Raw genomic sequence first — 21,869 nt, 5'->3', positions numbered from 1 at the left:
TTCTGGCACGTCTGAGATGTAGTTCTGGCCGGCCCGACAGGTGTTTCCGCAGTGTCGACAAGTGGTTCTGGCGTAGTTGGCAGGTGATTTTGACATGACCGGCAGGTGGTTCCAGCAAGCCCGGCAGGTGATGGGGAAGTGTTCACCAACTGGTTGTGGCGAAGCCGGCAGGTGATTTTTGCATGACTGGCAGGTGGTTCTGGCGAGTCGAGCAGGTGGTTCCGGCATGCTCGGCAGGTGCTTCTGGTGTCATTGGCACGTGGTTCTGGCATGTGTGAGAGGTGGTTCCGGCATGCCCGGCATGTGATTCCGGAGTGTTTGCCAAGTGGTTCTGGTGTAGCCGGCAGGTGATTTTGCATGTCTGGCAGTGGTTCCGGCGGGTCGAGCCGGTGGTTCCCGCGTGTCCGGCAGGTGGTTGCAGTCTGTCTGGCAGGTGGTTCTGAGGTGTCCGGCAGGAGGTTCTGGCACGTCTGTGAGGTTGTGCCGGCATGCCCTTCACGTGATTCCGGCTTGTGCCCCAAGTGGTTCTGGTGTAGCGGGCAGGTGATTTTGGTGTGTCCTGCAGGTGGGACCGGTGAGTCAAGCAGGTGGTTCCGGCGAGTGTTTCCTGTGGTTCCAGTCTGTCCGGGAGATGGTTCTGGCCTGTCCGGCACGTGCTTCTGGCACTTCTGAGAGGTTGTGCTGGCATGCCCGGCAGGTGATTCCGGAGTGTCCGCCAAGTGGTTCTGGCGTAGCCGGCAGGTGATTTTGGCGTGTCCGGCAGGTGGTTCTGGTACGTCTCAGAGGTGGTTCCACATGCCCAACAGGTGATTCCGGACTCTCTGCCACATGGTTCTGGCGCGTCTGAGAGGTGGTTCCAGCATGCCCGGCAGGTCATCCCGGAGAGTCCTCCAAGTGGTTGTGGAGTAGCCCGCAGGTGATTTTGGCGTGTCCGGCAGGTGGTTCCGTCGTGCTCGTCAGGTGGTTCAGGCGTGGCCGGCCGGTGGTTCCAGTCTGTCCAGTACGTGTTTCCAGATTGTCCGGCACGTGGTTCTGGTACGTCTGAGAGGTGGTTCCGCCATGGCTGTCAGGTGATTCCGGACTGTCCCCCAGGTGGTTCTCGCACAGCCAGCTGTTGATTTTGGCCTGTCAGGCAGGTGGTTCCGGCAAGGGGAGCAGGTGGCTCTGGCGTGCTCGGCATGTGGTTCCGGCATGTCAGGCAGGTGGTTCCGGTCTGTCCCGTAGGTCGTTCCGGCATGTCCGGCACGTGCTTCTGGCACGTCTGAGAGGTGGTCCTGGCATGCCAGGCAGGTGATTCTGGAGTGTCGGTTAAGTGGTTCTGGTGTAGCCGGCAGTTCCTTTTGGCGTTTCCGGCACGATTGTCCTGCCAGTCGAGCAGGTGGTACCGGTGAGCTCGGCAGGTGGTTCCAGTCTGTCCAGTATGTGGTTCCAGCGTGTCCGGAACGTGGTTCTGTTACGTCTGAGAGGTGGTTCCTGCATGCCAGGCAGGTGATTTTGGACTGTCCGCCAGGTGGTTCTAGCATAGCCAGCTGTTGATTTTGGCCTGTCTGGCAGGTGGTTCCGGCCTATCGAGCAGGCGGCTCTGGCGTGCTCGGCAAGTGGTTCCGGGATGTCTGGCAGGTGGTTCCGGTCTGTCCGGTAGGTGTTTCCGGCGTGTCCGACACGTCCTTCTGGCATGTCTAAGAGGTGGTTCCGGCATGCCCAGCAGGTTATTCCGGAGAGTCTGCCGAGTGGTTCTGGCGTAGCCAGCAGGTGATTTTGGCGTGTCCAGCAGGTGGTCCTCGGGAATGGATCTGGTGGTTACGGCATACTCGGCAGGTGGTACCGGTGTGTCCGGAACATGGTTCTGGCAAGTCTGAGAGGTGGTTCCGGCATGCCCGACCTGTGATTCCGGAGTGTCCGCCAAGTGGTGCTGGCGTACTCGGCAGGTGATTTTGGCGTGTCCGGCAGGTGTTTCTTGCGAGTCGAGCAGGTGGCTCAGGCATGCTCAGCAGGTGCTTCCGGCATGTCCGGCATGTGGTTCTGGTGTGTCTGAGAGCTGGTTCTGGCATGTCCGGCAGATGATTTCGGAGTGTCCACCAAGTGGTTCTGGCATACCCGGCAGGTGATTTTGGCGTGTGCGGCAGGTGGTTCTGGCGAGTCGAGCAGGTGGTTCTGGCGTGCTCGGCAGGTGCTTCCGGTGTCCTTGGCACGTGGTTCTGACATGTCTGAGAGGTCCTTCCGACATGCCCGGCAGGTGATTCCGGTGTGTTCGCCAAGTGTTTCTGGCGTAGCCGGCTGGTGATTTTGCATGTCCGGGGGTGGTTCCGGCGAGTCGCGCCGGTGGTTCCGGCGTGTCCGGCAGGTGGTTCCGGTCTGTCCGGCAGGGTGTTCTGGGGTGTCCGGCACGAGGTTCTGGCACGTCTGAGAGATTGTGACGGCATGCCCTTCACGTGATTCCAGCTTGTCTGCCAAGTGCTTCTGGTGTAGCAGGCAGGTGATTTTGGCGTGTGTGGCAGGTGTTTCTTGCGAGTCGAGCAGGTGGCTCAGGCATGCTCAGCAGGTGCTTCTGGCGTCTCCAGCAGGTTGTTCTGGTGTGTCTGAGAGCTGCTTCTGGCATGTCTGGCAGATGATTCCGGAGTGACCACCAAGTGGTTCTGGCATACCCGGCCGGTGGTTTTTGCGTGTCAGGTAGGTGGTTCCGGCGAGTCGAGCAGGTGGTTCCAGTGTGCTCGGCAGGTGGTTCAGGCGGGTCTGGCAGGTGGTTTCAGTCTGTTCGGGGTGTGGTTCCGGCATCTCGGGCACATGGTTCTGGCACGTCTGAGATGTGGTTCTGGCATGCCCGACAGGTGTTTCCGCAGTGTCCGCCAAGCGGTTCTGGCGTAGCTGGCAGGTGATATTGGCGTGACCGGCAGGTGCTTCCAGCAAGCCCGACAGTTGATTCCGAAGTGTTCACCAACTGGTTGTGGCGTAGCCGGCAGGTGATTTTGGCGAGTCCAGCAGGTGGTTCTGTGGAGTGGATCAGGAACTTCCGGCCTTCTCAGCAGGTGCTTCCGCAGTCTCCAGCATGTTGTTGTGGCACCTCTGAGAGGTGGTTCCAACATGCCCGGCAGGTGATTCTGGAGTGTCCGACAAGTGGTTGTGGAGTAGCCGGCTGGTGATTTTTGGCGTGTCCGGCAGGTGGTTCTGGCGAGTCAAGCAGGTGGTCCCGGCGTGTCCGGCAGGTGATTCCGGTCTGTCCTGGAGGTGGTTCCGGAGTCTCTGCCGAGTGGTTCTGGCGTAGCCGGCAGGTGATTTTGGCGTGACCGACAGGTGGTTCCGGCAAGCGCGGCAGGTGATTCCGAAGTGTTCACCAACTGGTTGTGGCGTAGCCGGCAGGTGATTTTGGCGTGTCCGGCAGGTGGTTCTGGCGAGTCGAGAAGGTGGTTCTGGCGTGTCCGGCAGGTGTTTGCAGTCTGTCCATGACGTGGTTCCGGCATGACCTCCAGGTGATTCTGGAGTGTCCACCAAGTGGTTTTGGCATAGCCGGCATATGATTTTGGACTGTCAGGCAGGTGGTTCCGGCATGTCCAGCAGGTGTTTCCGGCGAGTTCGGCAGTTGCTTCCAGTCTCTCCGGCATGTGGTTCTGGCACCTCTGAGAGGTGGTTCCGGCATGCCCGGCAGCTGATACCGGAGTGTCTGCCGAGTGGTTGTGGCGTAGCCGGCAGGTGATTTTGAAGTGTCCGGCAGGTGGTTCTGGCGAGTCGAGCAGGTGGTTCCGGCGTGCTCAGCAGGTGCTTCCGGGGTCATTGGCACGTGGTTCTCGCATGTCTGAGAGGTGGTTCCGGCATGCCGGGCAGGTGATTCCGGAGTGTTCGCCAAGTGGTTCTGGCGTAGCCGGCAGGTGATTTTGCATGTCCGGCGGTGGTTCCGGCGGGTCGAGCCGGAGGTTCCGGCCTGTCCGGCAGGTGGTTGCGGTCTGTCCGGCAGGTGGTGCTGGGGTGTCCGCCACGTGCTTCTGGTACGTCTGAGAGGTGGTGCCAGCATGCCCGGCAGGTCATCCCGGAGAGTTCTCCAAGTGGTTCTGGTGTAGCCCGGAGGTGATTTTGGCGTGTCCGGCAGGTGGTTCCAGTGTGCTCGGCAGGTGGTTCAGGCGGGTCTGGCAGGTGGTTTCAGTCTGTTCGGGATGTGGTTCCGGCATCTCGGGCACATGGTTCTGGCACGTCTGTGTTGTGATTCTGGCAGGCCCGACAGGTGTTTCCGGAGTGTCCGCCAAGCGGTTCTGGCGTAGCTGGCAGGTGATATTGGCGTGACCGGCAGGTGCTTCCAGCAAGCCCGGCAGTTGATTCCGAAGTGTTCACCAACTGGTTGTGGCGTAGCCGGCAGGTGATTTTGGCGTGTCCAGCAGGTGGTTCTGTGGAGTGGATCAGGAACTTCCGGCCTTGTCAGCAGGTGCTTCCGCAGTCTCCAGCATGTTGTTGTGGCACCTCTGAGAGGTGGCTCCAACATGCCCGGCAGGTGATTCTGGAGTGTCCGACAAGTGGTTGTGGAGTAGCCGGCTGGTGATTTTGGCGTGTCCAGCAGGTGGTTCTGGCGAGTCAAACAGGTGGTCCCGGCGTGTCCGGCAGGTGATTCCGGTCTGTCCTGGAGGTGGTTCCGGAGTCTCTGCCGAGTGGTTCTGGCGTAGCCGGCAGGTGATTTTGGCGTGACCGGCAGCTGGTTCCGTCAAGCGCGGCAGGTGATTCCGAAGTGTTCACCAACTGGTTGTGGCGTAGCCGGCAGGTGATTTTGGCGTGTCCGGCAGGTGGTTCTGGCGAGTCGAGAAGGTGGTTCTGGCGTGTCCGGCAGGTGTTTGCAGTCTGTCCATGACATGGTTCCGGCATGCCCTCCAGGTGATTCTGGAGTGTCCACCAAGTGGTTTTGGCATAGCCGGCATATGATTTTGGACTGTCAGGCAGGTGGTTCCGGCATGTCCAGCAGGTGTTTCCGGCGAGTTCGGCAGTTGCTTCCAGTCTCTCCGGCATGTGGTTCTGGCACCTCTGAGAGGTGGTTCCGGCATGCCCGGCAGCTGATACCGGAGTGTCTGCCGAGTGGTTGTGGCATAGCCGGCAGGTGATTTTGGGGTGTCCGGCAGGTGGTTCTGGCGAGTCGAGCAGGTGGTTCCGGCGTGCTCGGCAGGTGCTTCCGGGGTCATTGGCACGTGGTTCTGGCATGTCTGAGAGGTGGTTCCGGCATGCCCGGCAGGTGATTCCGGAGTGTTCGCCAAGTGGTTCTGGCGTAGCCGGCAGGTGATTTTGCATGTCCGGCGGTGGTTCCGGCGGGTCGAGCCGGTGGTTCCGGCGTGTCTGGCAGGTGGTTCCGTTCTGTCCGATAGGTCGTTCCAGCATGTCCGGCATGTGCTTCTGGAACGTGTGAGAGGTGGTTCTGGCATGTCAGGCAGGTGATTCTGGAGTGTCGGGTAAGTGGTTCTGGTGTAGCCGAAAGTTCATTTTGGCGTGTCCAGCACGTGGGTCGTGCGAGTCGAGCAGGTGGTTCCGGAGTGCTCGGCAGGTGGTTCCAGTCTGTCCAGGACGTGGTTCCAGCGTGTCCGGCTCGTGGTTCCGTTACATCTGAGAGGTGGTTCCTGCATGCCCGGCTTTTGATTCCGGACTGTCCGCCAGATGGTTCTCGCATAGCCAGCTGTTGATTTTGGCCTGTCTGGCAGGTGCTTCCGGTGAGTCGAACAGGTGGTTCCGTCGTGCTCATCAGGTGGTTCCGGCATGTCAGGCAGGTGGTTCCGGTCTGTCCCGTAGGTCGTTCCGGCATGTCCGGCACGTGCTTCTGGCACGTCTGAGAGGTGGTCCTGGCATGCCAGGCAGGTGATTCTGGAGTGTTCGGTTAAGTGGTTCTGGTGTAGCCGGCAGTTCCTTTTGGCGTGTCTGGCACGATTGTCCTGCCAGTCGAGCAGGTGGTTCCGGTGAGCTCGGCAGGTGGTTCCAGTCTGTCCAGGATGTGGTTCCAGCGTGTCCAGAACGTGGTTCTATTACGTCTGAGAGGTGGTTCCTGCATGCCAGGCAGGTGATTTTCCAATGTCCGCCAGGTGGTTCTAGCATAGCCAGCTGTTGATTTTGGCCTGTCTGGCAGGTGGTTCCGGCCTATCGAACAGGCGGCTCCGGCGTGCTCGGCAAGTGGTTCCGGGATGTCTGGCAGCTGGTTCCGGTCTGTCCGGTAGGTGTTTCCGGCGTGTCCGACACGTCCTTCTGGCATGTCTAAGAGGTGGTTCCGGCATGCCCAGCAGGTTATTCCGGAGAGTCTGCCGAGTGGTTCTGGCGTAGCCAGCAGGTGATTTTGGCGTGTCCAGCAAGTGGTCCTCGGGAATGGATCAGGTGGTTCCGGCATACTCGGCAGGGGGTACCGGCGTGTCTGGAACATGGTTCTGGCAAGTCTGAGAGGTGGTTCCGGCATGCCCGACCTGTGATTCCGGAGTGTCCGCCAAGTGGTTCTGGCGTACTCGGCAGGTGATTTTGGCGTGTCCGGCATGTGTTTCTTGCGAGTCGAGCAGGTGGCTCAGGCATGCTCAGCAGGTGCTTCCGGCGTGTCCGGCATGTGGTTCTGGTGTGTCTGAGAGCTGGTTCTGGCATGTCCGGCAGATGATTTCGGAGTGTCCACAAAGTGGTTCTGGCATACCCGGCAGGTGATTTTGGCGTGTGCGGCAGGTGGTTCTGGCGAGTCGAGCAGGTGGTTCCGGCGTGATCGGCAGGTGCTTCCGGTGTCCTTGGCACGTGGTTCTGACATGTCTGAGAGGTGCTTCCGACATGCCCGGCAGGTGATTCCGGTGTGTTCGCCAAGTGTTTCTGGCGTAGCCGGCAGGTGATTTTGCATGTCCGGGGGTGGTTCCGGCGAGTCGCGCCGGTGGTTCCGGCGTGTCCGGCAGGGTGTTCTGGGGTGTCCGGCACGTAGTTCTGGCACGTCTGAGAGATTGTGACGGCATGCCCTTCACGTGATTCCGGCTTGTCTGCCAAGTGCTTCTGGTGTAGCAGGCAGGTGATTTTGGCGTGTCTGGCAGGTGTTTCTTGCGAGTCGAGCAGGTGGCTCAGGCATGCTCAGCAGGTGCTTCTGGCGTCTCCGGCAGGTTGTTCTGGTGTGTCTGAGAGCTGCTTCTGGCATGTGTGGCAGATGATTCCAGAGTGACCACCAAGTGGTTCTGGCATACCCGGCCGGTGGTTTTTGCATGTCAGGTCGGTGGTTCCGGCGAGTCGAGCAGGTGGTTCCAGTGTGCTCGGCAGGTGGTTCAGGCGGGTCTGGCAGGTGGTTTCAGTCTGTTCGGGGTGTGATTCCGGCATCTCATGAACACATTTCTGGCACGTCTGAGATGTGGTTCCAGCCGGCCCGACAGGTGTTTCCGCAGTTTCCGCCAAGCTTTTCTGGAGTAGTTGGCAGGTGATTTGGCATGACTGGCAGGTGGTTCCAGCAAGCCAGGCAGGTGATTCCAAAGTGTTCACCGACTGGTTGTGGCGTAGCCGGCAGGTGATTTTTGCGTGATCGGCAGGTGGTTCTGGTGAGTCGAGCAGGTGGTTCCGGCGTGCTCGGCTGGTGCTTCCGGGGTCATTTGCACGGGGTTCTGGCATGTCTGAGAGGTGGTTCTTGCATGCCCGGCAGGTGATTCCGGAGTGTTCGCCAAGTGTTTCCGGCGTAGCCGGCAGGTGATTTTGCATGTCCAGCGGTCGTTCCGGCGTGTCGAGCCGGTGGTTCCGGCGTGTCCGGCAGGTGATTCCTGTCTGTCCGGCAGGTGGTTCTGTGGTGTCCGGCACGAGGTTCAGTCTGAGAGGCTGTGCCGGCATGCCCCTCACGTGATTCCGCTTGTCCCTGAAGTGGTGCTGGTGTAGCGGGCTGGTGATTTTGGCGTGTCCGGCAGGTGGTTCAGGCGAGTTGAGCAGGTGGTTGCGACGTGCTCGGCAGGTGCTTCCGGCGTCTCCGGCACGTGTTTCTGGCACATCTGACTGGTGGTTCCGGCATGCCCAAAAGTTGATTCCGGTCTGTCCGGTAGGTGGTTCCGGCGTGCACGGCACGTGGTTCTGGTACGTCTCAGAGGTGGTTGCGTATGCCCAACAGGTGATTCCGGACTGTCCGCCACGTGCTTCTGGCACGTCTGAGAGGTGGTTCCAACATGCCCGGCAGGTCATTTCGTAGAGTCGTCCAAGTGGTTCTGGCGTAGCCCGCAGGTGATTTTGGCGTGTCCGGCAGGTGGTTCCGCCGTGCTCGGCAGGTGGTTCAGGCATGGCCGTCACGTGGTTCCAGTCTGTCCAGGACGTGTTTCCAGCTTCTCCGGCAGGTGGTTCTGGTACGTCTGAGAGGTGGCTCCGCCATGGCTGGCAGGTGATCCCGGACTGTCCCCCAGGTGGTTCTGGCATAGCCAGCAGTTGATATTGGCCTGTCCGGCAGGTGGTTCCAGCGAGTCGAACAGGTGGCTCCGGCGTTCTTGGCAGGTGGTTCCGGTCTGTCCGGTAGGTGTTTCCGTCGTGTCTGGCACGTGCTTCCGGAACGTCTGAGAGGTGGTTCCGGCATGCGCGACAGGTGATTCCGTAGTGTCCGCCAGGTGGTTCTGGCGTACCCGGCAGGTGATTTTGGCGTGTCCGGCAGGCGTTTCTGGCGAGTCGAGCAGGTGGCTCTGGCATGCTCGGCAGGTGCTTCCGGCGTCTCCGGCACTTGGTTCTGGTGTGTCTGAGAGCTGGTTCCGGCATGTCCGGCAGATGATTCCGGAGTGTCCGCCAAGTGGTTCTGGCATACCCAGCAGGTGATTTTGGCGTGTCAGGGAGGTGGTACCGGTGAGTCGAGCAGGTGGTTCCGGCGTGCTCAGCAGGTGGTTCAGGCGGTTCTGGCAGGTGGTATCCGTCTGTTCGGGGTGTGGTTCCAGCATCTCATGAACACGTTTCTGGCACGTCTGAGATGTGGTTCCAGCCGGCCCGACAGGTGTTTCCGCAGTGTCCGCCAAGCGGTTCTGGCGTAGTTGGCAGGTGATTTTGGCATGACTGGCAGGTGGTTCCAGCAAGCCTGGCAGGTGATTCCAAAGTGTTCACCAACTGGTTGTGGCGTAGCCGGCAGGTGATTTTTGCGTGATCGGCAGGTGGTTCTGGCGAGTCGAGCAGGTGGTTCCGGCGTGCTCGGCTGGTGCTTCCGGGGTCATTGGCACGGGGTTCTGGCATGTCTGAGAGGTGGTTCCTGCATGCCCGGCAAGTGATTCCGGAGTGTTCGCCAAGTGTTTCTGGCATAGTCGGCAGGTGATTTTGGCATGTCCGGCAGGTGGTTCAGGCGAGTTGAGCAGGTGGTTCCAACGTGCTTGGCAGGTGCTTCCGGCGTCTCCGGCACGTGTTTCTGGCACATCTGCAAGGTGGTTCCGGCATGCCCGAAAGGTGATTCCGGTCTGTCCGGTAGGTGGTTCCAGCCTGCACGGCATGTGGTTCTGGTACGTCTCAGAGGTGGTTGCGCATGCCCAACAGGTGATTCCGGACTGTCCGCCACATGGTTCTGGCACGTCTGAGAGGTGGTTCCGGCATGCCCGGCAGGTCATCCCAGAGAGTCCTCCAAGTGGTTCTGGCATAACACGCAGGTGATTTTGGCGTGTCTGGCAGGTTGTTCCGTTGTGCTTGGCAGGTGGTTCAGGCTTGGCCGGCAGGTGGTTCCAGACTGTCCAGGACGTGTTTCCAGCTTCTCTGGCAGGTGGTTCTGGTACGTCTGAGAGGTGGTTCCGCCATGGCTGGCAGGTGATTCCGGACCGTCCCCCAGGTGGTTCTGGCATAGCCAGCAGTTGATATTGGCCTGTCCGGCAGGTGGTTCCAGCGAGTCGAACAGGTGGCTCCGGCGTGCTCGGCAGGTGGTTCCGGTCTGTCCGGTAGGTGATTCCGGCGTGTCCGGCACGTGCTTCAGGCACGTCTGAGAGTTGGTTCCGGCATGCGCGACGGGTGATTTCGGAGTGTCCGCCAGGTGGTTCTGGCGTACCCGGCAGGTGATTGTGGCGTGTCCGGCAGGTGTTTCAGGCGAGTCGAGCAGGTGGCTCCGGCATGCTCCGCAGGTGCTTCCGGCGTCTCCGGCACGTGGTTCTGGTGTGTCTGAGAGCTGGTTCCGGCATGTCCGGCAGATGATTCCGGAGTGTCCGCCAAGTGGTTCTGGCATACCCGGCTGGTGATTTGGGCATGTCAGGTAGGTGGTTCCGGCGAGTCGAGCAGGTGGCTCCGGCGTGCTCGGCAGGTTGTTCAGACGGGTCTGGCAGGTGTTTTCCGTCTGTTCGGGTGTGGTTCCAGCATCTCATGCACTTGGTTCTGGCACGTCTGAGATGTGGTTCCGGCAGGCCCGACAGGTGTTTCCACAATGTCCGCCAATTGGTACTGGCGTAGTTCGCAGGTGATTTTGGCATGACCGGCAGGTGGTTCCAGCAAGCCCGGCAGGTGATTCCGAAGTGTTCCCCAACTGGTTGTGGCGTAGCCGGCAGGTGATTTTCCCGTGTCAGGCAGGTGGTTCTGGCGAGTCGAGCAGGTGGTTCCGGCGTTCTCGGCAGGTGCTTCCGGGGTCATTGGCACGTGGTTCTGGCATATCTGAGAGGTGGTTCCGGCATGCCCGGCAGGTGATTCCGGAGTGTTCGCCAAGTGTTTCCGGCGTAGCCGGCAGGTGATTTTGCATGTCCAGCGGTCGTTCCAGCGAGTCGAGCCGGTGGTTCCGGCGTGTCCGGCAGGTGGTTCCGGTCTGTCTGGCAGGTGATTCTGTGGTGTCCGGCACGAGGTTCAGTCTGAGAGGCTGTGCCGGCATGCCCCTCACGTGATTCTGGCTTGTCCCCGAAGTGGTGCTGGTGTAGCGGGCAGGTGATTTTGGCGTGTCCGGCAGGTGGTTCAGGCGAGTTGAGCAGGTGGTTGCGACGTGCTCGGCAGGTGCTTCCGGCGTCTCCGGCACGTGTTTCTGGCACATCTGACTGGTGGTTCCGGCATGCCCAAAAGTTGATTCCGGTCTGTCCGGTAGGTGGTTCCGGCGTGCACGGCACGTGGTTCTGGTACGTCTCAGAGGTGGTTTCGTATGCCCAACAGGTGATTCCGGACTGTCCGCCACGTGCTTCTGGCACGTCTGAGAGGTGGTTCCAACATGCCCGGCAGGTCATTTCGGAGAGTCGTCCAAGTGGTTCTGGCGTAGCCCGCAGGTGATTTTGGCGTGTCCGGCAGGTGGTTCCGCCGTGCTCGGCATTTGGTTCAGGCATGGCCGTCACGTGGTTCCAGTCTGTCCAGGACGTGTTTCCAGCTTCTCCGGCAGGTGGTTCTGGAACGTCTGAGAGGCGGTTCCGCCATGGCTGGCAGCTGATTCCGGACAGTCCCCCAGGTGGTTCTGGCATAGCCAGCAGTTGATATTGGCCTGTCCGGCAGGTGGTTCCAGCGAGTCGAACAGATGGCTCCGGCGTGCTCGGCAGGTGGTTCAGGTCTGTCCGGTAGGTGTTTCCGGCGTGTCCGGCACGTGCTTCCGGCACGTCTGACAGGTGGTTCCGGCATGCGCGACAGGTGATTTCGGAGTGTCCGCCAGGTGGTTCTGGCGTACCCGGCAGGTGATTTTGGCGTGTCCGGCAGGCGTTTCAGGCGAGTCGAGCAGGTGGCTCCGGCATGCTCGGCAGGTGCTTCCGGCGTCTCCGGCACGTGGTTCTGGTGTGTCTGAGAGCTGGTTCCGGCATGTACGGTAGATGATTCCGGAGTGTCCGCCAAGTGGTTCTGGCATAACCGGCTGGTGATTTGGGCATGTCAGGTAGGTGGTTCCGGCGAGTCGAGCAGGTAGCTCCAGCGTGCTCGGCAGGTTGTTCAGACGGGTCTGGCAGGTGTTTTCCGTCTGTTCGGGGTGTGGTTCCAGCATCTCATGCACATGGTTCTGGCACGTCTGAGATGTGGTTCCGGCCGGACCGACAGGTGTTTCCACAGTGTCCGCCAAGTGGAACTGGCGTAGTTGGCAGGTGATTTTGGCATGACCGGCAGGTGGTTCCAGCAAGCCCGGCAGGTGATTCCGAAGTGTTCCCCAACTGGTTGTGGCGTAGCCAGCAGGTGATTTTTGCGTGTCCGGCAGGAGGTTCTGGCGAGAGGAGCAGGTGGTTCCGGCGTGCTCGGCAGGTTCTTCCGGGGTCATTGGCACGTGGTTCTGGCATATCTGAGAGGTGGTTCCGGCATGCCCGGCTGGTGGTTCTGTGGTGTCCGGCACGAGGTTCAGTCTGAGAGGCTGTGCTGGCATGCCCCTCACGTGATTCCGGCTTGTCCCCGAAGTGGTGCTGGTGTAGTGGGCAGGTGATTTTGGCATGTCCGGCAAGTGGTTCAGGCGAGTTGAGCAGGTGGTTGCGACGTGCTCGGCAGGTGCTTCCGGCGTCTCCGGCACGTGTTTCTGGCACATCTGACTGGTGGTTCCGGCATGCCCAAAAGTTGATTCCGGTCTGACCGGTAGGTGGTTCCGGCGTGCACGGCACGTGGTTCTGGTACGTCTCAGAGGTGGTTGCGTATGCCCAACAGGTGATTCCGGACTGTCTGCCACGTGCTTCTGGCACGTCTGAGAGGTGGTTCCAACATGCCCGGCAGGTCATTTCGGAGTGTCGTCCAAGTGGTTCTGGCATAACACGCAGGTGATTTTGGCCTGTCCGGCAGGTGGTTCCGCCGTGCTCGGCAGGTGGTTCAGGCATGGCCGTCACGTGGTTCCAGTCTGTCCAGGACGTGTTTCCAGCTTCTCCGGCAGGTGGTTCTGGTACGTCTGAGAGGTGGTTCCGCCATGGCTGGCAGGTGATCCCGGACTGTCCCCCAGGTGGTTCTGGCATAGCCAGCAGTTGATATTGGCCTGTCCGGCAGGTGGTTCCAGCGAGTCGAACAGGTGGCTCTGGCGTTCTTGGCAGGTGGTTCCGGTCTGTCCGGTAGGTGTTTCCGGCATGTCTGGCACGTGCTTCCGGCACGTCTGAGAGGTGGTTCTGGCATGCGCGGCAGGTGATTCCGTAGTGTCCGCCAGGTGGTTCTGGCGTATCCGGCAGGTGATTTTGGCGTGTCCGGCAGGTGTTTCTGGCGAGTCGAGCAGGTGGCTCCGGCATGCTTGGCAGGTGCTTCCGGCGTCTCCGGCACTTGGTTCTGGTGTGTCTGAGAGCTGGTTCCGGCATGTCCGGCAGATGATTCCGGAGTGTCCGCCAAGTGGTTCTGGCATACCCACCAGGTGATTTTGGCGTGTCAGGGAGGTGGTACCGGTGAGTCGAGCAGGTGGTTCCGGCGTGCTCAGCAGGTGGTTCAGGCGGTTCTGGCAGGTGGTATCCGTCTGTTCGGGGTGTGGTTCCAGCATCTCATGAACACGTTTCTGGCACGTCTGAGATGTGGTTCCAGCCGGCCCGACAGGTGTTTCCGCAGTGTCCGCCAAGCGGTTCTGGCGTAGTTGGCAGGTGATTTTGGCATGACTGGCAGGTGGTTCCAGCAAGCCTGGCAGGTGATTCCAAAGTGTTCACCAACTGGTTGTGGCGTAGCCGGCAGGTGATTTTTGCGTGATCGGCAGGTGGTTCTGGCGAGTCGAGCAGGTGGTTCCGGCGTGCTCGGCTGGTGCTTCCGGGGTCATTGGAACGCGGTTCTGGCATGTCTGAGACGTGGTTCCGGCATGCCCGCAGGTCATCCCAGAGAGTCCTCCAAGTGGTTCTGGCATAACACGCAGGTGATTTTGGCGTGTCTGGGAGGTTGTTCCGTTGTGCTTGGCAGGTGGTTCAGGCTTGGCCGGCAGGTGGTTCCAGACTGTCCAGGACGTGTTTCCAGCTTCTCCGGCAGGTGGTTCTGGTACTTCTGAGAGGTGGTTCCGCCATGGCTGGCAGGTGATTCCGGACCGTCCCCCAGGTGGTTCTGGCATAGCCAGCAGTTGATATTGGCCTGTCCGGCAGGTGGTTCCAGAGAGTCGAACAGGTGGCTCCGGCGTGCTCGGCTGGTGGTTCCGGTCTGTCCGGTAGGTGATTCCGGCGTGTCCGGCATGTGCTTCCGGCACGTCTGAGAGGTGGTTCCGGCATGCGCGACAGGTGATTTCGGAGTGTCCGCCAGGTGGTTCTGGCGTAGCCGGCAGGTGATTTTGGCGTGTCCGGCAAGTGTTTCTGGCGAGTCGAGCAGGTGGCTCCGGCATGCTCGGCAGGTGCTTCCGGCGTCTCCGGCACGTGGTTCTGGTGTGTCTGAGAGCTGGTTCCGGCATGTCCGGCAGGTGATTCCGGAGTGTCCGCCAAGTGGTTCTGGCATACCCAGCAGGTGATTTTGGCGTGTCAGGGAGGTGGTACCGGTGAGTCGAGCAGGTGGTTCCGGCGTGCTCAGCAGGTGGTTCAGGCGGTTCTGGCAGGTGGTATCCGTCTGTTCGGGGTGTGGTTCCAGCATCTCATGAACACGTTTCTGGCACGTCTGAGATGTGGTTCCAGCCGGCCCGACAGGTGTTTCCGCAGTGTCCGCCAAGCGGTTCTGGCGTAGTTGGCAGGTGATTTTGGCATGACTGGCAGGTGGTTCCAGCAAGCCTGGCAGGTGATTCGAAAGTGTTCACCAACTGGTTGTGGCGTAGCCGGCACGTGATTTTTGCGTGATCGGCGGGTTGTTCAGGCGAGTTGAGCAGGTGGTTCCAACGTGCTTGGCAGGTGCTTCCGGCGTCTCCGGCACGTGTTTCTGGCACATCTGACAGGTGGTTCCGGCATGCCCGAAAGGTGATTCCGGTCTGTCCGGTAGGTGGTTCCAGCCTGCACGGCATGTGGTTCTGGTACGTCTCAGAGGTGGTTGCGCATGCCCAACAGGTGATTCCAGACTGTCCGCCACATGGTTCTGGCACGTCTGAGAGGTGGTTCCGGCATGCCCGGCAGGTCATCCCAGAGAGTCCTCCAAGTGGTTCTGGCATAACACGCAGGTGATTTTGGCGTGTCTGGCAGGTTGTTCCGTTGTGCTTGGCAGGTGGTTCAGGCTTGGCCGGCAGGTGGTTCCAGACTGTCCAGGACGTGTTTCCAGCTTCTCCGGCAGGTGGTTCTGGTACGTGTGAGAGGTGGTTCCGCCATGGCTGGCAGGTGATTCCGGACCGTCCCCCAGGTGGTTCTGGCATAGCCAGCAGTTAATATTGGCCTGTCCGGCAGGTGGTTCCAGCGAGTCGAACAGGTGACTCCGGCGTGCTCGATAGGTGGTTCCGGTCTGTCCGGTAGGTGATTCTGGCGTGTCCGGCACGTGCTTCCGGCACGTCTGAGAGGTGGTTCCGACATGCGAGACAGGTGATTTCGGAGTGTCCGCCAGGTGGTTCTGGCGTACCCGGCAGGTGATTTTGGCGTGTCCGGCAGGTGTTTCTGGCGAGTCGAGCAGGTGGCTCCGGCATGCTCGGCAGGTGCTTCCGGCGTCTCCGGCACGTGGCTCTGGTGTGTCTGAGAGCTGGTTTCGGCATGTCCAGCAGATGATTCCGGAGTGTCCGCAAGTGGTTCTGGCATACCCGGCTGATGATTTGGGCATGTCAGGTAGGTGGTTCCGGCGAGTCGAGCAGGTGGCTCTGGCGTGCTCGGCAGGTTGTTCAGACGGGTCTGGCAGGTGTTTTCCGTCTGTTCGGGATGTGGTTCCAGCATCTCATGCACATGGTTCTGGCACGTCTGAGATGTGGTTCCGGCCGGCCCGACAGGTGTTTCCACAGTGTCCGCCAAGTGGTACTGGCGTAGTTGGCAGGTGATTTTGGCATGACCGGCAGGTGGTTCCAGCAAGCCCGGCAGGTGATTCCGAAGTGTTCCCCAACTGGTTGTGGCGTAGCCGGCAGGTGATTTTTGCGTGTCCGGCAGGTGGTTCTGGCGAGTCGAGCAGGTGGTTCCGGCGTGCTCGGCAGGTGCTTCCGGGGTCATTGGCACGTGGTTCTGGCATATCTGAGAGGTGGTTCCGGCATGCCCGGCAGGTGATTCCGGAGTGTTCGCCAAGTGTTTCCGGCGTAGCCGGCAGGTGATTTTGCATGTCCAGCGGTCGTTCCGGCGGGTCGAGCCAGTGGTTCCTGCGTTTCCGGCAGGTGGTTCCGGTCTGTCTGGCAGGTGGTTCTGTGGTGTCCGGCACGAGGTTCAGTCTGAGAGGCTGTGCCGGCATGCCCCTCACGTGATTCCGGCTTGTCCCCGAAGTGGTGCTGGTGTAGCGGGCAGGTGATTTTGGCGTGTCCGGCAGGTGGTTCAGGCGAGTTGAGCAGGTGGTTGCGACGTGCTCGGCAGGTGCTTCCGGCGTCTCCGGCACGTGTTTCTGGCACATCTGACTGGTGGTTCCGGCATGCCCAAAAGTTGATTCCGGTCTGACCGGTAGGTGGTTCCGGCGTGCACGGCACGTGGTTCTGGTACGTCTCAGAGGTGGTTGCGTATGCCCAACAGGTGATTCCGGACTGTCCGCCACGTGCTTCTGGCACGTCTGAGAGGCGGTTCCAACATGCCTGGCAGGTCATTTCGGAGAGTCGTCCAAGTGGTTCTGGCGTAGCCCGCAGGTGATTTTGGCGTGTCCTGCAGGTGGTTCCGCTGTGCTCGGCAGGTGGTTCAGGCATGGCCGTCACGTGGTTCCCGGCTGTCCAGGACGTGTTTCCAGCTTCTCCGGCAGGTGGTTCTGGTACGTCTGAGAGGTGGTTCCGCCATGGCTGGCAGGTGATCCCGGACTGTCCCCCAGGTGGTTCTGGCATAGCCAGCAGTTGATATTGGACTGTCCGGCAGGTGGTTCCATCGAGTCGAACAGGTGGCTCCGGAGTTCTTGGCAGGTGGTTCCGGTCTGTCCGGTAGGTGTTTCCGGCGTGTCTGGCACGTGCTTCCGGCACGTCTGAGAGGTGGTTCCGGCATGCGCGGCAGGTGATTCCGGAGTGTCCGCCAGGTGGTTCTGGCGTACCCGGCAGGTGATTTTGGCGTGTCCGGCAGGTGTTTCTGGCGAGTCGAGCAGGTGGCTCCGGCATGCTCGGCAGGTGCTTCCGGCGTCTCCGGCTCTTGGTTCTGACGTGTCTGAGACCTGGTTCCGGCATGTCCGGCAGATGATTCCGGAGTGTCCGCCAAGTGGTTCTGGCATACCCAGCAGGTGATTTTGGCGTGTCAGGGAGGTGGTACCGGTGAGTCGAGCAGGTGGTTCCGGCGTGCTCAGCAGGTGGTTCAGGCGGTTCTGGCAGGTGGTATCCGTCTGTTCGGGGTGTGGTTCCAGCATCTCATGAACGCGTTTCTGACACGTCTGAGATGTGGTTCCAGCCGGCCCGACAGGTGTTTCCGCAGTGTCCGCCAAGCGGTTCTGGCGTAGTTGGCAGGTGATTTTGGCATGACTGGCAGGTGATTCCAGCAAGCCTGGCAGGTGATTCCAAAGTGTTCACCAACTGGTTGTGGCGTAGCCGGCAGGTGATTTTTGCGTGATCGGCAGGTGGTTCTGGCGAGTCGAGCAGGTGGTTCCGGCGTGCTCGGCTGGTGCTTCCGGGGTCATTGGCACGGGGTTCTGGCATGTCTGAGAGGTGGTTCCTGCATGCCCGGCAGGTGATTCCGGAGTGTTCGCCAAGTGGTTCTGGCATAGTCGGCAGGTGATTTCGGCATGTCCGGCAGGTGGTTCAGGCGAGTTGAGCAGGTGGTGCCAACGTGCTTGGCAGGTGCTTCCGGCGTCTCCGGCACGTGTTTCTGGCACATCTGCAAGGTGGTTCCGGCATGCCCGAAAGGTGATTCCGGTCTGTCCGGTAGGTGGTTCCAGCCTGCACGGCATGTGGTTCTGGTACGTCTCAGAGGTGGTTGCGCATGCCCAACAGGTGATGCCGGACTGTCCGCCACATGGTTCTGGCACGTCTGAGAGGTGGTTCCGGCATGCCCGGCAGGTCATCCCAGAGAGTCCTCCAAGTGGTTCTGGCATAACACGCAGGTGATTTTGGCGTGTCTGGCAGGTTGTTCCGTTGTGCTTGGCAGGTGGTTCAGGCTTGGCCGGCAGGTGGTTCCAGACTGTCCAGGACGTGTTTCCAGCTTCTCCGGCAGGTGGTTCTGGTACGTCTGAGAGGTGGTTCCGCCATGGCTGGCAGGTGATTCCGGACCGTCCCCCAGGTGGTTCTGGCATAGCCAGCAGTTGATATTGGCCTGTCCGGCAGGTGGTTCCATCGAGTCGAACAGGTGGCTCCGGCGTGCTCGGCAGGTGGTTCCGGTCTGTCCGGTAGGTGATTCCAGCGTGTCCGGCACGTGCTTCCGGCACGTCTGAGAGGTGGTTCCGGCATGCGCGACAGGTGATTTCGGAGTGTCCGCCAGGTGGTTCTGGCGTAGCCGGCAGGTGATTTTGGCGTGTCCGGCAGGTGTTTCTGGCGAGTCGATCAGGTGGCTCCGGCATGCTCGGCAGGTGCTTCCGGCGTCTGCGGCACGTGGTTCTGGTGTGTCTGAGAGCTGGTTCCGGCATGTCCGGCAGATGATTCTGGAGTGTCCGCCAAGTGGCTCTGGCATACCCGGCTGATGATTTGGGCATGTCAGGTAGGTGGTTCCGGCGAGTCGAGCAGGTGGCTCTGGCGTGCTCGGCAGGTTGTTCAGACGGGTCTGGCAGGTGTTTTCCGTCTGTTCGGGATGTGGTTCCAGCATCTCATGCACATGGTTCTGGCACGTCTGAGATGTGGTTCCGGCCGGCCCGACAGGTGTTTCCACAGTGTCCGCCAAGTGGTACTGGCGTAGTTGGCAGGTGATTTTGGCATGACCGGCAGGTGGTTCCAGCAAGCCCGGCAGGTGATTCCGAAGTGTTCCCCAACTGGTTGTGGCGTAGCCGGCAGGTGATTTTTGCGTGTCCGGCAGGTGGTTCTGGCGAGTCGAGCAGGTGGTTCCGGCGTGCTCGGCAGGTGCTTCCGGGGTCATTGGCACGTGGTTCTGGCATATCTGAGAGGTGGTTCCGGCATGCCCGGCCGGTGATTCCGGAGTGTTCGCCAAGTGTTTCCGGCGTAGCCGGCAGGTGATTTTGCATGTCCAGCGGTCGTTCCGGCGGGTCGAGCCGGTGGTTCCTGCGTGTCCGGCAGGTGGTTCCGGTCTGTCTGGCAGGTGGTTCTGTGGTGTCCGGCACGAGGTTCAGTCTGAGAGGCTGTGCCGGCATGCCCCTCACGTGATTCCGGCTTGTCCCCGAAGTGGTGCTGGTGTAGCGGGCAGGTGATTTTGGCGTGTCCGGCAGGTGGTTCAGGCGAGTTGAGCAGGTGGTTGCGACGTGCTCGGCAGGTGCTTCCGGCGTCTCCGGCACGTGTTTCTGGCACATCTGACTGGTGGTTCCGGCATGCCCAAAAGTTGATTCCGGTCTGTCCGGTAGGTGGTTCCGGCGTGCACGGCACGTGGTTCTGGTACGTCTCAGAGGTGGTTGCGTATGCCCAACAGGTGATTCCGGACTGTCCGCCACGTGCTTCTGGCACGTCTGAGAGGCGGTTCCAACATGCCTGGCAGGTCATTTCGGAGAGTCGTCCAAGTGGTTCTGGCGTAGCCCGCAGGTGATTTTGGCGTGTCCTGCAGGTGGTTCCGCTGTGCTCGGCAGGTGGTTCAGGCATGGCCGTCACGTGGTTCCAGGCTGTCCAGGACGTGTTTCCAGCTTCTCCGGCAGGTGGTTCTGGTACGTCTGAGAGGTGGTTCCGCCATGGCTGGCAGGTGATCCCGGACTGTCCCCCAGGTGGTTCTGGCATAGCCAGCAGTTGATATTGGACTGTCCGGCAGGTGGTTCCAGCGAGTCGAACAGGTGGCTCCGGAGTTCTTGGCAGGTGGTTCCGGTCTGTCCGGTAGGTGTTTCCGGCGTGTCTGGAACGTGCTTCCGGCACGTCTGAGAGGTGGTTCCGGCATGCGCGGCAGGTGATTCCGGAGTGTCCGCCAGGTGGTTCTGGCGTACCCAGCAGGTGATTTTGGCGTGTCCGGCAGGTGTTTCTTGCGAGTCGAGCAGGTGGCTCCGGCATGCTCGGCAGGTGCTTCCGGCGTCTCCGGCTCTTGGTTCTGATGTGTCTGAGACCTGGTTCCGGCATGTCCGGCAGATGATTCCGGAGTGTCCGCCAAGTGGTTCTGGCATACCCAGCAGGTGATTTTGGCGTGTCAGGGATGTGGTACCGGTGAGTCGAGCAGGTGGTTCCGGCGTGCTCAGCAGGTGGTTCAGGCGGTTCTGGCAGGTGGTATCCATCTGTTCGGGGTGTGGTTCCAGCATCTCATGAACACGTTTCTGGCACGTCTGAGATGTGGTTCCAGCCGGCCCGACAGGTGTTTCTGCAGTTTCCGCCAAGCGGTTCTGGCGTAGTTGGCAGGTGATTTTGGCATGACTGCCAGGTGGTTCCAGCAAGCCTGGCAGGTGATTCCAAAGTGTTCACCAACTGGTTGTGGCGTAGCCGGCAGGTGATTTTTGCGTGATCGGCAGGTGGTTCTGGCGAGTCGAGCAGGTGGTTCCGGCGTGCTCGGCTGGTGCTTCCGGGGTCATTGGCACGCGGTTCTGGCATGTCTGAGAGGTGGTTCCTGCATGCCCGGCAAGTGATTCCGGAGTGTTCGCCAAGTGGTTCTGGCCTAGTCGGCAGGTGATTTTGGCATGTCCGGCAGGTGGTTCAGGCGAGTTGAGCAGGTGGTTCCAACGTGCTTGGCAGGTGCTTCCGGCGTCTCCGGCACGTGTTTCTGGCACATCTGACAGGTGGTTCCGGCATGCCCGAAAGGTGATTCCGGTCTGTCCGGTAGGTGGTTCCAGCCTGCACGGCATGTGGTTCTGGTACGTCTCAGAGGTGGTTGCGCATGCCCAACAGGTGATTCCAGACTGTCCGCCACATGGTTCTGGCACGTCTGAGAGGTGGTTCCGGCATGCCCGGCAGGTCATCCCAGAGAGTCCTCCAAGTGGTTCTGGCATAACACGCAGGTGATTTTGGCGTGTCTGGCAGGTTGTTCCGTTGTGCTTGGCAGGTGGTTCAGGCTTGGCCGGCAGGTGGTTCCAGACTGTCCAGGACGTGTTTCCAGCTTCTCCGGCAGGTGGTTCTGGTACGTCTGAGAGGTGGTTCCGCCACGGCTGGCAGGTGATTCCGGACCGTCCCCCAGGTGGTTCTGGCATAGCCAGCAGTTGATATTGGCCTGTCCGGCAGGTGGTTCCAGCGAGTCGAACAGGTGGCTCCGGCGTGCTCGGCAGGTGGTTCCGGTCTGTCCGGTAGGTGATTCCAGCGTGTCCGGCCGTGCTTCCGGCACGTCTGAGAGGTGGTTCCGGCATGTCCGGCAGATGATTCCAGAGTGTCCGCCAAGTGGTTCTGGCATACCCAGCAGGTGATTTTGGCGTGTCAGGGAGGTGGTACCTGTGAGTCGAGCAGGTGGTTCCGGCGTGCTCAGCAGGTGGTTCAGGCGGTTCTGGCAGGTGGTATCCGTCTGTTCGGGGTGTGGTTCCAGCATCTCATGAATGCGTTTCTGGCACGTCTGAGATGTGGTTCCTGCCGGCCCGACAGGTGTTTCCGCAGTGTCCGCCAAGCGGTTCTGGCGTAGTTGGCAGGTGATTTTGGCATGACTGGCAGGTGGTTCCAGCAAGCCTGGCAGGTGATTCCAAAGTGTTCACCAACTGGTTGTGGCGTAGCCGGCAGGTGATTTTTGCGTGATCGGCAGGTGGTTCTGGCGAGTCGAGCAGGTGGTTCCGGCGTGCTCGGCTGGTGCTTCCGGGGTCATTGGCACGGGGTTCTGGCATGTCTGAGAGGTGGTTCCTGCATGTCCGGCAGATGATTCTGGAGTGTCCGCCAAGTGGCTCTGGCATACCCGGCTGGTGATTTGGGCATGTCAGGTAGGTGGTTCCGGCGAGTCGAGCAGGTGGCTCCGGCATGCTCGGCAGGTTGTTCAGACGGGTCTGGCAGGTGTTTTCCGTCTGTTCGGGGTGTGGTTCCAGCATCTCATGCACATGCTTCTGGCACGTCTGAGACGTGGTTCCGGCCGGCCCGACAGGTGTTTCCAAAGTGTCCGCCAAGTGGTACTGGCGTACTTGGCAGGTGATTTTGGCATGACCGG

This window comes from Equus caballus, chromosome 27 (genome assembly GCF_041296265.1).
Source record: "Equus caballus isolate H_3958 breed thoroughbred chromosome 27, TB-T2T, whole genome shotgun sequence".
Classification (NCBI taxonomy): Eukaryota; Metazoa; Chordata; class Mammalia; order Perissodactyla; family Equidae; genus Equus; species Equus caballus.
The sequence above is the reverse complement of the archived record's forward strand: the minus strand, read 5'-3'. Positions refer to the sequence as shown.